At 36.8% G+C, this 13211-nt stretch overlaps 2 pseudogenes; one reads left to right on the top strand and one right to left on the bottom strand.

Moving 5' to 3' along the window:
• Positions 1 to 1408: 1408 nt before the first annotated feature.
• LOC120176899 lies at positions 1409 to 4619 on the top strand (annotated as a pseudogene).
• A 254-nt stretch (positions 4620 to 4873) lies between these two features.
• Positions 4874 to 8169, bottom strand: LOC120176894 (annotated as a pseudogene).
• Between the last annotated feature and the right edge of the window lie 5042 nt (positions 8170 to 13211).

The raw sequence follows: 13211 nt of genomic DNA, 5'->3' as shown, positions 1-13211 counted from the left end.
AAAATTTAGAAATGTTTTGAGAGTATGTACATATATGAATATTGTAAAATTATTAAATGGTTGAGTTGAATTCGACTAGAGTTGAGTTGAATTCGATTAGTGTTGAGTTTAACTCAACTCAAAAACTCGAGCTTAAGATTTTAAGCTCGACTCGTAATAAAAAAAATGAAACTCGACTTGAAATCAAGTAAAATTGAGCGTGTTATCTCCTATATTACCTAGAGCATAGAGAACCTCCATTCTACCCTATCTAAAAATATTATATACAATATCTTTACTGATTAAAAACAGTTGAGATGTCTCTGCTGCGGCTATAAGTAATTTATCTTTAGCCCCTACAAAGCGTTGAGATGTTGTTGCTTTCCATTACTCCTTCGAGAGCACCGACAATCCTCATTGAATATATATGGTGTTGAAGCAACTTCACTCGATTTAAACATCTTTTGAGGGTAAGTCTGAGTAGGTTGCACCTTAGCACCTCCTCTTCCAAAGTTCTTTGAAACCTTCAAATTCCATATCCTCCGAGTAACTATGACCTTTAACATTACTACTAAGTATCTCACGTAATTTGTTAAAGTCAAATCCACCATTTGACAGTTAGGTCTATTCATCATATTAGCCTACAAACAACCACATGACTTAGGTATAACACCAACACTAAGTGTTTGTATATGAATCCCGAGCAATGCTAAAAAAAGGAGACAATTTTTCTCCATTGGGCTCCCTCTTTATCTCTCTATATCAGGCTCTTTTTATTTTCTCTCGAGGATTGTTCGTCGTCATCTTTAATCAAATTATTTTATTGTTATTCTATAAAAAATCTAATTGACTATGATTCTCCATTAAAACTAAAAGAGTTAACAATCGTTGTAATCCCATTGTGAGAAAAAAACAATGGCTAACTTAATTCTGTGAAGAGATTATTTCTTCGAATGGGATGAATACTACAATGTTCCCCGGAGACGCATTGCTCTCCCTGCGTCCAAACCCTAGCCGTCAATGTCGCATTACTGTCCATGCATAAGATAAAGTCGCATGAGAAGCCATTATTTTTTCTCACTACATTATTCGAAAATTAGCCAACAATATACTTATAAAATTAATATTTTTTAAAATTAAAAAGATATTTGTAAACGTGAAGGCAAAGATATGTTTGCCGTTGATGGTCTATGGGCGAGGCGCGTGAGAAACGTCAAAAAGTGCGTACGTGGACACCAATCATCCCGCAACAAAAAAATTTTTTATCCAAAACATACGAAAAACTGTATCTTACACGTGACAAAAAACTCTCGAACGTGGCAATCTATCAACGGCGGCGAAACCAATTTATCGCCGTCCGATACGTCGCGGGGAAAAAAATAATTGGGAACTCATCGAATCAAAGAAGAAACTTTTATTTTATTCTTTAAAGAAATCGACTTTGATTGAAAGGGGGAAATGGTGTCAAATACTTGTTACTGTACACGATTCTTAGCTATAAATAGGAGTATCTTTCATTTCTCTTCACTCTAGATCTAAACAGCCTGGAAATTCACTGTTCTCTCCAAGCTTTTCGAAGCTAAATCTTCAAAAACGTTTCAATTCTGGGTTTTCTGGATTTTCCAGAGTTTCTCCTAATCCAGCGTATCTGTGTTATCTTTTAAGGTAATTATAAGCTCTTTTATGCCATTTTATGTGTTTGATGTTTTGTATTCACGGTTTCTGAAAATGGGTAATTTGTTTTTGTTTTTTTTTTTGGAATTTTCAGAGAAGCGATTTAAAAAAGAGGAAGAAGAAGAAGAAGAAGAAGAAGGGATGACGATTAAACCGGCGGTTCGGATCGCCGAGAGGAAATTAGTCGTGAAGAACCGGACAATCCTAACCGGAGTTCCCGAAAATGTGATGGCGACGTCCGGCACGGGGTCCGGTCCAGTTGAGGGGGTTTTCCTGGGAGCGGTTTTCGACGAAGAGAACAGCAGACACGTGGTGCCCATCGGAACTTTACGCGACGTCAGATTCATGTCGTGTTTCCGGTTCAAGTTATGGTGGATGGCTCAGAAAATGGGAGATCAAGGCAAAGACATACCTATGGAGACTCAATTCCTATTGGTGGAAACCAAAGAAGGGTCCCACCTGGACTCCGCCGGAGAAAATCAGATTGTTTACACCGTCTTCCTCCCGTTGATCGAAGGTCCGTTCCGAGCCGTTTTACAAGGGAACCAAAACGACGAACTCGAGATGTGTTTAGAGAGCGGCGACGCAGAGACCCAAAGCGTCGTCGTTTACGCATTCCGTTTATATCCATGCCGGGACCGATCCTTTCGCTACAATCACGGAAGCAATCAGGGCCGTCAAATTACATCTCAGAACTTTCCGGCAACGTCACGAGAAAAAAATACCCGGAATTGTTGACTATTTCGGGTGGTGTACCTGGGACGCTTTTACCAGGATGTGACTCAAGAAGGCGTCGAAGCTGGACTCGAGTCTTTAGCTTCCGGTCGGACGCCGGCGAAGTTCGTGATCATCGATGACGGATGGCAATCCGTCGGTGGGGACACAAACAGGGAGGAAACTCCTTCTTCATCGGTTGATCAGGCGGAAACGAAACAGCAACCGTTGCTCCGTTTGACGGGGATAAAAGAAAACGAGAAATTTCAGAAGAAAGACGATCCGACGGTGGGTATCAAAAACATCGTCAACATCGCGAAAGAGAAACACGGGTTGAAGTACGTACGTCTGGCACGCGATCACGGGGTATTGGGGGGGAGTCCGGCCGGGAGTTGAGGAAATGGAAGGATACGGGTCGAAAATCCGGTACCGATGGTTTCCAAAGGAGTGGTGCAGAATGAACCGGGTTGGAAAACCGATGCGATAGCGGTTCAAGGGTTGGGTTTAGTGAACCCGAAAAAGTGTACAAATTTTACAACGAATTGCACAGTTATCTGCGGATGCGGGTATAGATGGAGTTAAGGTGGATGTACAGTGCATTTTGGAAACCCTCGGCGCCGGTCTCGGTGGTCGGGTGGAGTTGACGAGCCAATATCATCAGGTCTTGATGCATCGGTGGGGCGGAATTTTCCCGATAATGGGATCATCGCTTGCATGAGCCAAACACTGATGCACTCTACTGGTAATTTTCTTGGCTTTTCTTTCAATTTTATTGTAATTTGTTTTTTTTTTTATTTATGGGTTTTATTCTGATGTTTGAATGTGTCGAACCAGTTCGAAAACAGACGGCGGTCGTAAGAGCATCAGACGATTCTACCCCTGGGATCCAGTCTCACACACCATCCACATTGCGGCGGTGGCCTACAATAGCGTTTTCCTTGGGGAATTTATGCTGCCGGATTGGGATATGTTCCACTCTCTTCATCCGTCCGCCGAGTACCACGCTTCGGCACGTGCTATTAGCGGTGGTCCGATCTATGTCAGGTAAGGACCAAGGAGGAGTTGCCTGTTGTCTAGCAGAAATCGATTTCATTTGATTCTTAGTTTTATGGTTTTCAGTGGCTGAACGTTTTAAGCTTTTGTTTGTAACAGTGATGCCCCGGACGACACAATTTTGAGCTCTTGAAGAAATTGGTGTTGCCTGATGGGTCCATTCTTCGTGCTCATTTGCCTGGACGGCCAACTCGCGATTGTTTGTTTACGGATCCGGCTCGTGATGGTGTTAGGTAAGATCAGCTCTTGAACTCTGTTCATCTGGTATGGGAATGGAAAACATAAACAAGTACACCGGAGTTCTCGGTTTAAATTGATTGCATTTCCTTATCGTCTCTGTTTTTCTTTGATTGCAGCTTGTTGAAGATATGGAACATGAACAAGTACACCGGAGTTCTCGGTGTTTACAACTGCCAAGGTGCAGCATGGAACAGAGTTGCAAGGAAAAATACTTTCCACCAAACCAATACGGACTCCATATCAGGCCATGTGAAGGGGAGAGACGTCCATCTCATTTCCGAGGCCTCGTTGGACCCTGAATGGACCGGTGACTGTGCGGTATACTCTCACCAGACCGGTGAACTAATCACCCTTCCATACAATGCATCCATGCCGGTTTCCCTCAAGGTCCTTGAGCATGAAATCTTCACACTAACACCTATCAAGCACTTGGCACCAGGATTCAGTTTTGCACCCTTGGGACTTATTGGCATGTACAACTCCGGTGGTGCCATTGAGGATCTAAAATATGAAGTTAAAGATGGAGCCAAGCTCTCTGAGCTCGATACCAGATATGAAGGCGAAAGCAGTGGTCTTATTGGTGCGAGGGTGGAGAATTCTATCAATGAAATGGTAGGAAAAGTTTGCATGGAGATTAAAGGTTGTGGAAACTTTGGTGCTTATTCACAGCCAGCCAAGAAAGTGCACAGTTGGATCTAGCGAAGTCGAGTTCGATTACAATTCTTCGTCTGGATTGCTAAAGTTAGGTTTGGGAAAATGCCCGAGGAAGGGCAGAGGGTCCATGTCCTTGAAGTTGAGTTATGAGTTAATGTAGCAGGGTAGTTGTATCAGACTCAAGAGAGTGTTAGAGAGTAGATTTCCCTCTAGTAGGGATTTCCCTCCTATTTTTTTTACCCATTTTAGGTTTTATGTATTAAAGATGGGAGTGAAGAAATCGAAATAAAAGTTTCTTCTTGCTACTAAAGCTTGATAACTCTAGTTTAGAAGCATAACTATGCCTAACATATCGGAATTTTGAATTAGGAAATCCTATATACATGCCGTATCATCTAAATATGAACCAATTCCAAGGGTAATAACAGTAGTGTACCAATTTTAATATGGATCATATGGGCATTTGAGAAAGGTTAGAGTACGAGATAAGTATTCGATGGATTCGAGTGGAACAAAACTTACCATGAGATGAAAGTGAGAGGTAATGAATCAGGATAACTGTAAAAGCTTAAAACAAGGCATGTTATATTAAAAACTCCTCTAGCAATTAAGGCTTTCATGTCCATGCATCCATACAAATACAATTGTTTTCTAATTGTACAAATTAAATGCCTAACAGGTGAAACATATGCCCAGTTCAGCATCCACCATAGTTAAACAAGGACTACATCTAAAATTCCATTTTAACTAGTGCATTTGATGCTAATTCAGATCCATAATGAAGCCAGTCCTTGGCACAAATCAGGGCTTCCACAGTCTCTGGTCGCAAGGAGCTTCGGTACTCGTCTAGTTGTTTGATTGTGATATCAAAGACTGAATCAGGAGCAGCAGCAGATACTGGAATCGACAAAATGTCACGAGCCATCTTTGAAAGTGTTGGATACTTCATCTTGTTCAGCTTCCACCACCCTAAAACATCAAACTCTTGGACACGAGGCAACAATGACTTCCATGTACTGATCCAGCTCAGATTTCATCTGCTGGTTACTAGTCTCCATAATGTAGACATCGAAATCCGAAGTCCTTGGTCCAAAAGAAGGTTTCCTTGATGAGACTCGTCGGCCTTCCCATTTCCAGCATTGCCTTTTCTGCATAAGTCGGTGTCAAAGGCAGTGGAAGTGCTACATATTCAAGAAAGAGCTCATGAATTCCATCATCAACAATTTTGATAAATGTGTGGGAGCATCTTCACCATATTTTGTGAAACTGAACTCAACAAGCTTCATCTTGAAACGAGGATCCATGATCACAGCAATTGCCAAAATCAAGCTACAATCCCTCCAGTACTTATCAATCTTTTCCTGCATCGACTTAGCAAGATTGCTGATGAAGGGATCCTCACTTGTGATTGAAAGACCCAAGTCTGCATGTATTTTCCATGCTTCATGAAAGAAAGTGATTGCAGTAGGGTTAGTTGTAGTTGTCAGGATGCTAGCTGCATCAAAGAGAGGTTTCAAGAAAGTGCATAAAGTCTCAGCCAGCTTCCAGTCTTCCACTGACGGAGCTAGCTTATAATCCGGATCAGAAGTATCCAAACAGTTGAACACTTCCTTCAATTCGGTAGCAGCTGCTAGCATTTGGTATGTTGTGTTCCACTGAGTTTGATCATCAAGAATCAGGCTCTTTTCACTTGGCACTTGAAGCTGGTTTTTGACATGGACAAACTTTTCATCATGGGATTCTGAAGTCGTCACGTACTTTACACTATCACGGATTTTCTTGACAATCTCTTGCCTGCACCAAGCACATCCTTTGCCATGCTGCTCAAAGTACGAGCTACACAATTTCCAAGTAACAGCTGACCATTAAGAATAAGGGGATTCTTCGTACAGAGCAGAGGTCTTAGATTTTCCAGCCCAGCTTCACTTGTCGGATAATTGAAGGTGAGGGAAAAACTTGCCTTCCAAACCAGTCTGATAGGCAGGCAGCAACAGCATGACATAGAGCAGAATCGGAATCAGGATATGGTTCCATTATGACATTGAAAACCCGTCTTTGCAACTTCCATTCAAAATCAATGAAGTGTCCAGTTATAAATACATAACCCAGCGTTTGTTTCGAAGTCCACATGTCTAGTGTAAGAAAAACGCCCAGGAATACACTCAATAAACTTCATGACGCTTTGCTTTTCCTCAGGTAAATTGCAACACAATCCCCTTGAACGGTGTTGAAACTGACTTTGTCAAACCGAGGCTGAAGATTCTGAACAAAAGCTATGAAGCCCGGATGCTCAACCATGTGAAGAGGGTACTCGTGCATGATGATCATTCTTGCAATCTCAAGACGGCAACGGTCCTGATCAAATGGTATGAAAGGTGAACCGAAGATCTATAATGCCGTTTTCGTGGTTCACTTCCACCAACCGTTGGTGTATATGGGGAGAATTGATTGTTATCCTGCTCACGTAAGTACGCCCGACAAGTACCTTTAGCAATGTGACGTTTGAGGTGGCTTGTCCCTGCTACCTTAGAACCAGTACTATAAGCGAAACTTTGTTTGCAACGGTTACAGCACGCTCTTCTACATCCAGGACTCACATTTTCTATGGTAAAGTATTCCCAAACCATGGACTTCTTTTTCCTTCGCTTAGGTTGTGGTTCCGCCTGTGTTTCAGGACTCACAAGGGCCAGCGCATTGTTATTCTCCACCGGGGATGTTTCCATTTCCGTCACTTCTGTCACTTCTGTCATTTCTTCCATTTGGTCTAGAAGTAAAATTCGCACCTGGAGCAAAAGAAAACTTTAAAAAGGAATTCAAAACGTCCATACATATCAAAATAAAAGAAAAGTTCCAATTACCATAAGGTAACATAACTCGAGATGCTACATGTAAAGTAAACAAATGAGTATTTGTCGATCGAGAGATTTAGAGAGAAGGTTCATTAAGCTCATCAAAACACAATCTTATCAGCTTTGATATTGCATCAGTACAACTTTAAGCTGCAAAGACTGACTGTAAACTGCATACATAGTTGATGAACAGCAGTATAAATATTGAACTCTAAAATTCTACCATTAAATGATCATTATAAGAAATCAATGCATTTTACATATAAGTAGGCCCACCTTACCCACCAGGGCTAAATTAGGCATTTCACATCTAAATGGGATTTTATAACATCCTCTTACGTTTTACATTGCACAAAAGGGGGGGGGGAGTAGATCTAGGGTTTCAAAATTATATTTTGAAAAAACAAAATAAACATGAAGAAAAAGGAAAAGCCAAGATCAAACCCAATTCGATTTCAAACGCAATCTGCCCGGATCAAGAGCAACAAAACACAAAACAAAGAAAAGAAAAACAAAACGTTAAAAACCCAGATCAACAACGAGAGCAAAAAGACCCATTATCATTACAGAGGCAAAACAGGAGCTTAAAAAGCACAGACGAAAGCATGAAATCACCAAACGAACGTTATATAAACAACAAAACAGTTTTAAAACAAAAAGTCCAACTTCTGCAATTTCTACAAGGACAAAAACCAATAATTTCTCATGCTTGACAACATAATCGTTAATTCCCTCGCAACACTGAAACACCAAACGTTTAAAATCAAAGCTCTAAACTTTACAACAACAAAGCAAACATTCGAGAAAGAAAGAAAATCGGAAAGATAAGGAAAAACCCAAAATTAGGTAAGAGAAGGAGAATTTTACCGGTCAAAGCCCCAAAGAGAAACGATGGGAGCGGATAGGAAGGCCGGAAAGTGAGGCCCGTTGAAGGGGCGATAGATCTAGGGTTTTTTTTTTGGGGTGGAGGAAGACGAAGAAGATTTGGGCTTAGAAACAATCATCTATCTCTCTTTTGGTTTTGGACTTTTATTTAGGGTTTGGTGGGAAGAACCAATTTGACTTTGAAAGGCAGCCCAATGGCAATAATGGCTGATGTTAGGGGTATTGGGGCATTTACACATTTATTTTATTCCATTATCACTTCTTTAAATCAGATGATTATTTGTAATACTAATAATCGAGTGATTTATGATGTAATTATTCAATAAAAAATTATTAGAAAATATTTATTAACGATATTCTTTGGTTCATTTTATTTTTAACAGTCTAATGATTTGTTTTGTAATTTTTAAAATTAAATGACTTACTTATAACCTTATTAATAATCGAGTGACTTGTTCTATAATTTACCCTAATTTTAATTAAGCTTAACTGAAAATTAAGTCTTTAGGTACTTCAACTATGGAGAATCAGTTATGACAAACAAGTTTCAGCCTTATTCATCTCCCACCCCCAACAACTTGCATGCTAGGCTCCTCTCTTTAGATAAAATCATTACCATCACCATTATTCGATTCATTAATCGACTAATATGACACGGATATTTCAAAGATCAACTAAGAAGTGATTCTCTTTTCTCTTTTCACAATATCAAGATTCGATTTCTGACATTAATTAAAAGACTTAGCGTCTCATTCCGTTATATCAACTTGTAATTGATAAAAATTTATTAAATTTTCAAAAAAAATAAGGTGATATTATAATATTTATAAAAGCAAAATAAAAGTATATTAATTTTTTAATTAAACATTTTCTCAAAGTACAAGTGCCACATTATATATTTGTCAAAGTACAAATATCATATCGCACATGTATCACGTAATATTTTATTAAAATATATGTATCAATATGATATTATTCTCCTAGATTTTGTGATTCGAATTCTGTTTTGACATAACTATACTTCTTATATTAGTATTAGTATTTTATTAAAGATAGTAATTCGTATTGAAGAAGACTTTGTAATCTAAGATTTCATTCTTATCAAGTAATTAAAAACTATAAATATATAATAAAGGCTAGAGTTATTTATAATTAAGTCTTAGATGATGCCATACACCTCTTGTAATTTTTTAATTTTAGTGAATTTATCTATTCTGCGTATAATTTTTCCTTTTAGTTTTTTCACGTAAATTTTGTGTTCTTATATTTCTAGCTTTCTTATTTAACAATCGTTTACTTGTCAGTAATAAAGTGATATCAGAACATGTAGGTTGATTGACTCTATCATAACTGACGACATTAAAGTATGATATTTTGTTGTTCGATCGTAACATCAAATTTTCATTATGAAAGGCAAAGATGTGACCAATTCTCACATAGACATATTTGGATGATGCTTATTATAGACATATGACATCATTACGGACACCTAAGGAGAAGAGAAATAGGATCGAAAATCCCTATTACGAATTCATCTAGATCTATCAAATCATATATTATGCGTTACAACGAAGAAGAAGACGATTGTTTTGTGGTTGGAATTAGAGCAATTATGCATGGATAAAACTCTAAATAGCAAGTTGCATATGAAGCACCATCTTTATTTGCTTAAGTGTGATAAAGAGGATTTATAATTATTTTCGTTTTACTCATTACCTTATTCAACCATTACAAATGCAATTTTATATAGTCGTAAATATCTCAAAATTGATGAAATTTACGACTTAACCTCGTACGATAAGATAAAACATCTTGTTAATGATATGAACTTCAAGGAGAAGGTCTTTCATGCGTGAGAGACAAAATAACGATTTTCTAATAGTGAAACCAGGGGTAAATTAAAATCATCAAATACAGGTAAAACTTGATATTACTGTAGAAAATGGATATATTAAATCTAATTGTTACCGTTTGTAGAATGGAAAGAGGAAAGATACAGGTCGCAAGGGAAAAAACTAGAAAATTTTGGACCATAAACTAAAATCTTACATCATAAATAAGAACCTAAACCATAAAACAAAAACCCCTTACATCATAAATCACAAATTAAATCGTAATTTTATTTTTGTCACATAGCTATTTTTTAAATGATATCTAACGTTACGTTTTTTTCTGTTTTATTCACCCACATTAGATTTGATGATATGGTTTAATGATAATTTTAATTCTCTAAACTTACATATTCTATCAAATTGATTAAAATTTAAAATAATTTAATAAATCTTCCATATTTAAAAATCCTATCAATTTATCGCATATTATTACAATCATTTATTCCATCCACTTGAATATATATATATATATATATATATATATATATATATATTTAAATTATAATATCATAATTTTAATTTCCCTGACTTGTTCTTAATTTTAACAGCAAATATCATATATTTTTTAATGTATTATATAAATAAACAATAAAACAATAATAAAAGAAGCTATCTTCCCCTCCCAATATCTTCTCGGGATTGGTGGTAAAAAGAAGAAAAAAAACAGAAAAGTCTCTCATTTCCGCTATAAAAACTCACATCCTCCTTCATTACCATATATGTATAAGCCCCCCTTTCTTCAATCTCTCACTCCCTTTAAATTACTTATGTATTCTTTTGGAAGCCATGGTTGGTTCTCAAGCTTTAGGGTTTTTCATAAAACGATAGTCGTGAGAAGAAAAAGGGGGAAAACAATGGCCCTCTTCGTATTCTTCCACAGCTTTCTTGAACTGCAACATCGTCTTAGATCGTTGGTTTTGTTGTCGTTGTTGATGGTGCATCCATCCATATCCACCGTATACGGCGCCCTATTTGGTTGCGGTTCAATAAAGCTGTGGGAAGATACAGACAGGGCCAAGAAGCAAAGTATTTCAAGATCGATCGTCTTAGACATGAATAGAAAAATTTTATGTTTGGGTTCTTACTTGCTCCTCTTAATCGAATCATTTCATTCTCCTCAGTAATTTTAACCCTAAACACTGTAAACTAAGAGGGGAAAAATTTTATGTTTGGGTTCTTACTTGCTCCTCTCTTAATCGAATCATTCTCATTCTCCTCAGTAATTCTTAACCTAAACACTGTAAACTAAGAGGGGAGAGAGAGAGAGAAAGAGAAAGTGATAGGTTTGTTTTGGTACTTGGAATTTTCTGAGTTAGATTCTTGTGTTAGCCAAGTGGTTCTGAATAGTTAGTTTGGATCTTCTTATGTTAATTGTCTGACTTTGTTTTGTTAGTATAGAGTGGTGCTCCTCATCTGTAGGGTTCCACAGAGGTATGAAAAAGGCTCTTTTTACTTGATATTTGTAGTTAAAATTTGCATACTTATTAGCTGACCGATCTGCAGTTACTTTCAGTCAATTTTCATTCATTTCCCAAACCAAAAAGGTCACATTATTGCAGTCAAATTTTTCTTTCTTGTGACTGGCCATATGATTCACTGCTCTCTCATATTGGGGTTGGTATGCTTTTCTCTAATGTAAAATTGTTTCTTTATCAGCAACCCGTTGTTCCAGTGGAAGCGATATTAAATTAATTAAACAAGATCAATAGTTTGAATTCTAACATTATGAATGGAACAAACTAGGTTGACAAGATTATTCTATAGTATTCAATCTTGGATTAGTCGATTAATAAACAGATACGGATGATTATAAAAAAAGTTATTGCTGGTTTTGACTGACTTTTAACAATAATAAGCCGCATTAAAGTTCCAGTTATATTGAATGTTGGATGGACCACTCCAGTTAGGTTTAACCCTACCCTAATATCTCATTCTCAACTTTATTTTCATACTCATCCAATGAATTTGAATGTGAAGCTGTCAGTGAATGACCTTTAGGAACTTTGCGATTAGGGTTTCCCCCTTTCTTTTCCAGTTTTTGTACAGTGTTCAGGACACTAAGGTGCAAGAAAAAGGGGCTCTAGATTCGCCTAATGGCATGTTATATATCTTGTTTTGATAGAACTGGGGGATGTTTGAACATCAGATCTGAATGTAAGATATTTTAAATCCAATTATGAGAGGCCAACTCCTTTGTTCAAAGTTTCTTTTTACAGATCATGTGATATAGATAGATACTTTATTATATATTTAATTGGAAAAAGTATACCTATAATGATTGTTTTAGATGTTTAAAGTTACTATATAAGATGTTTAAAATTTTATTTTGTTACCATTTAAGATCATCCCGTCCACTGCTGTAAAAAAATCGATCAACCAATGATTGTTTGACACGCGACATTGATTTTTTTTAATATAATTTTTCAAAATACAAAACATTAAATTTTGAAATTAAAAAAAAAAACCTTAAATTTTCTAATCATCCAAACTCCATCTCTAAATCTTAAAAAATCTCTAAATATAAGAATCAGGAGGCGAGCAGAGGTTCGAGTGGCTCGATTTTGATTCAGACGTTGGTGTAGTCCGGCGACAAGGAACAAGTGATGGTTGGATAAAAAAAAATTGCAACGAGATTTACGGATGACGTGTGATTTCAAGCAATAACATGCAACGATAAGGGAGATAACCGATCAGTGAGAATCCAACGACAAGAGAGATTATGTGTAAAGCGTTGATTGGATAACATGTTTTTAACAATCATGAATGAGCATACACTTTAATTGACAACTTGAAATTTGTTAAATATTTACTTTTTAAATAAATTATGTATTTAAAATGCACAAAATGTATGGTTTATTTTGTAATTAACTATATATATATATATATATAACAGATCCATTCATTTATGTCTTAATGCCGACACCTAATTTTGCTTATATATATGTAACATGGAGCATGCGCTCTTTATTAGTTAACTGATGTTAGTGTAAAGATTATCCATTAATTAACTGACAGCCTCCTTCTAGTATTGTAATTGCCTTAACCGAATTATTATTTGTTTAATGCGTTGTACTAGCATTATTGTAGCTCAATTAAAAGATTTGGGGATCTAATATGTAATTAAACTAATAGATAAATGCTACTGGACAACTCAGCTATACCACTAGTAAAAAAGTTATATAATTTACGATCAACTACTTATTTAATCACCAAATTATAAGATCAATTTTACTGTAATCACCAAACAATTTTTTTTATCAACTAGGTCACT

This window comes from Hibiscus syriacus, unplaced genomic scaffold (genome assembly GCF_006381635.1).
Source record: "Hibiscus syriacus cultivar Baekdansim isolate YM2019G1 unplaced genomic scaffold, ASM638163v2 tig00112260_pilon, whole genome shotgun sequence".
NCBI lineage: Eukaryota > Viridiplantae > Streptophyta > Magnoliopsida > Malvales > Malvaceae > Hibiscus > Hibiscus syriacus.
This window is presented reverse-complemented; position numbering and strand designations above follow the sequence as displayed.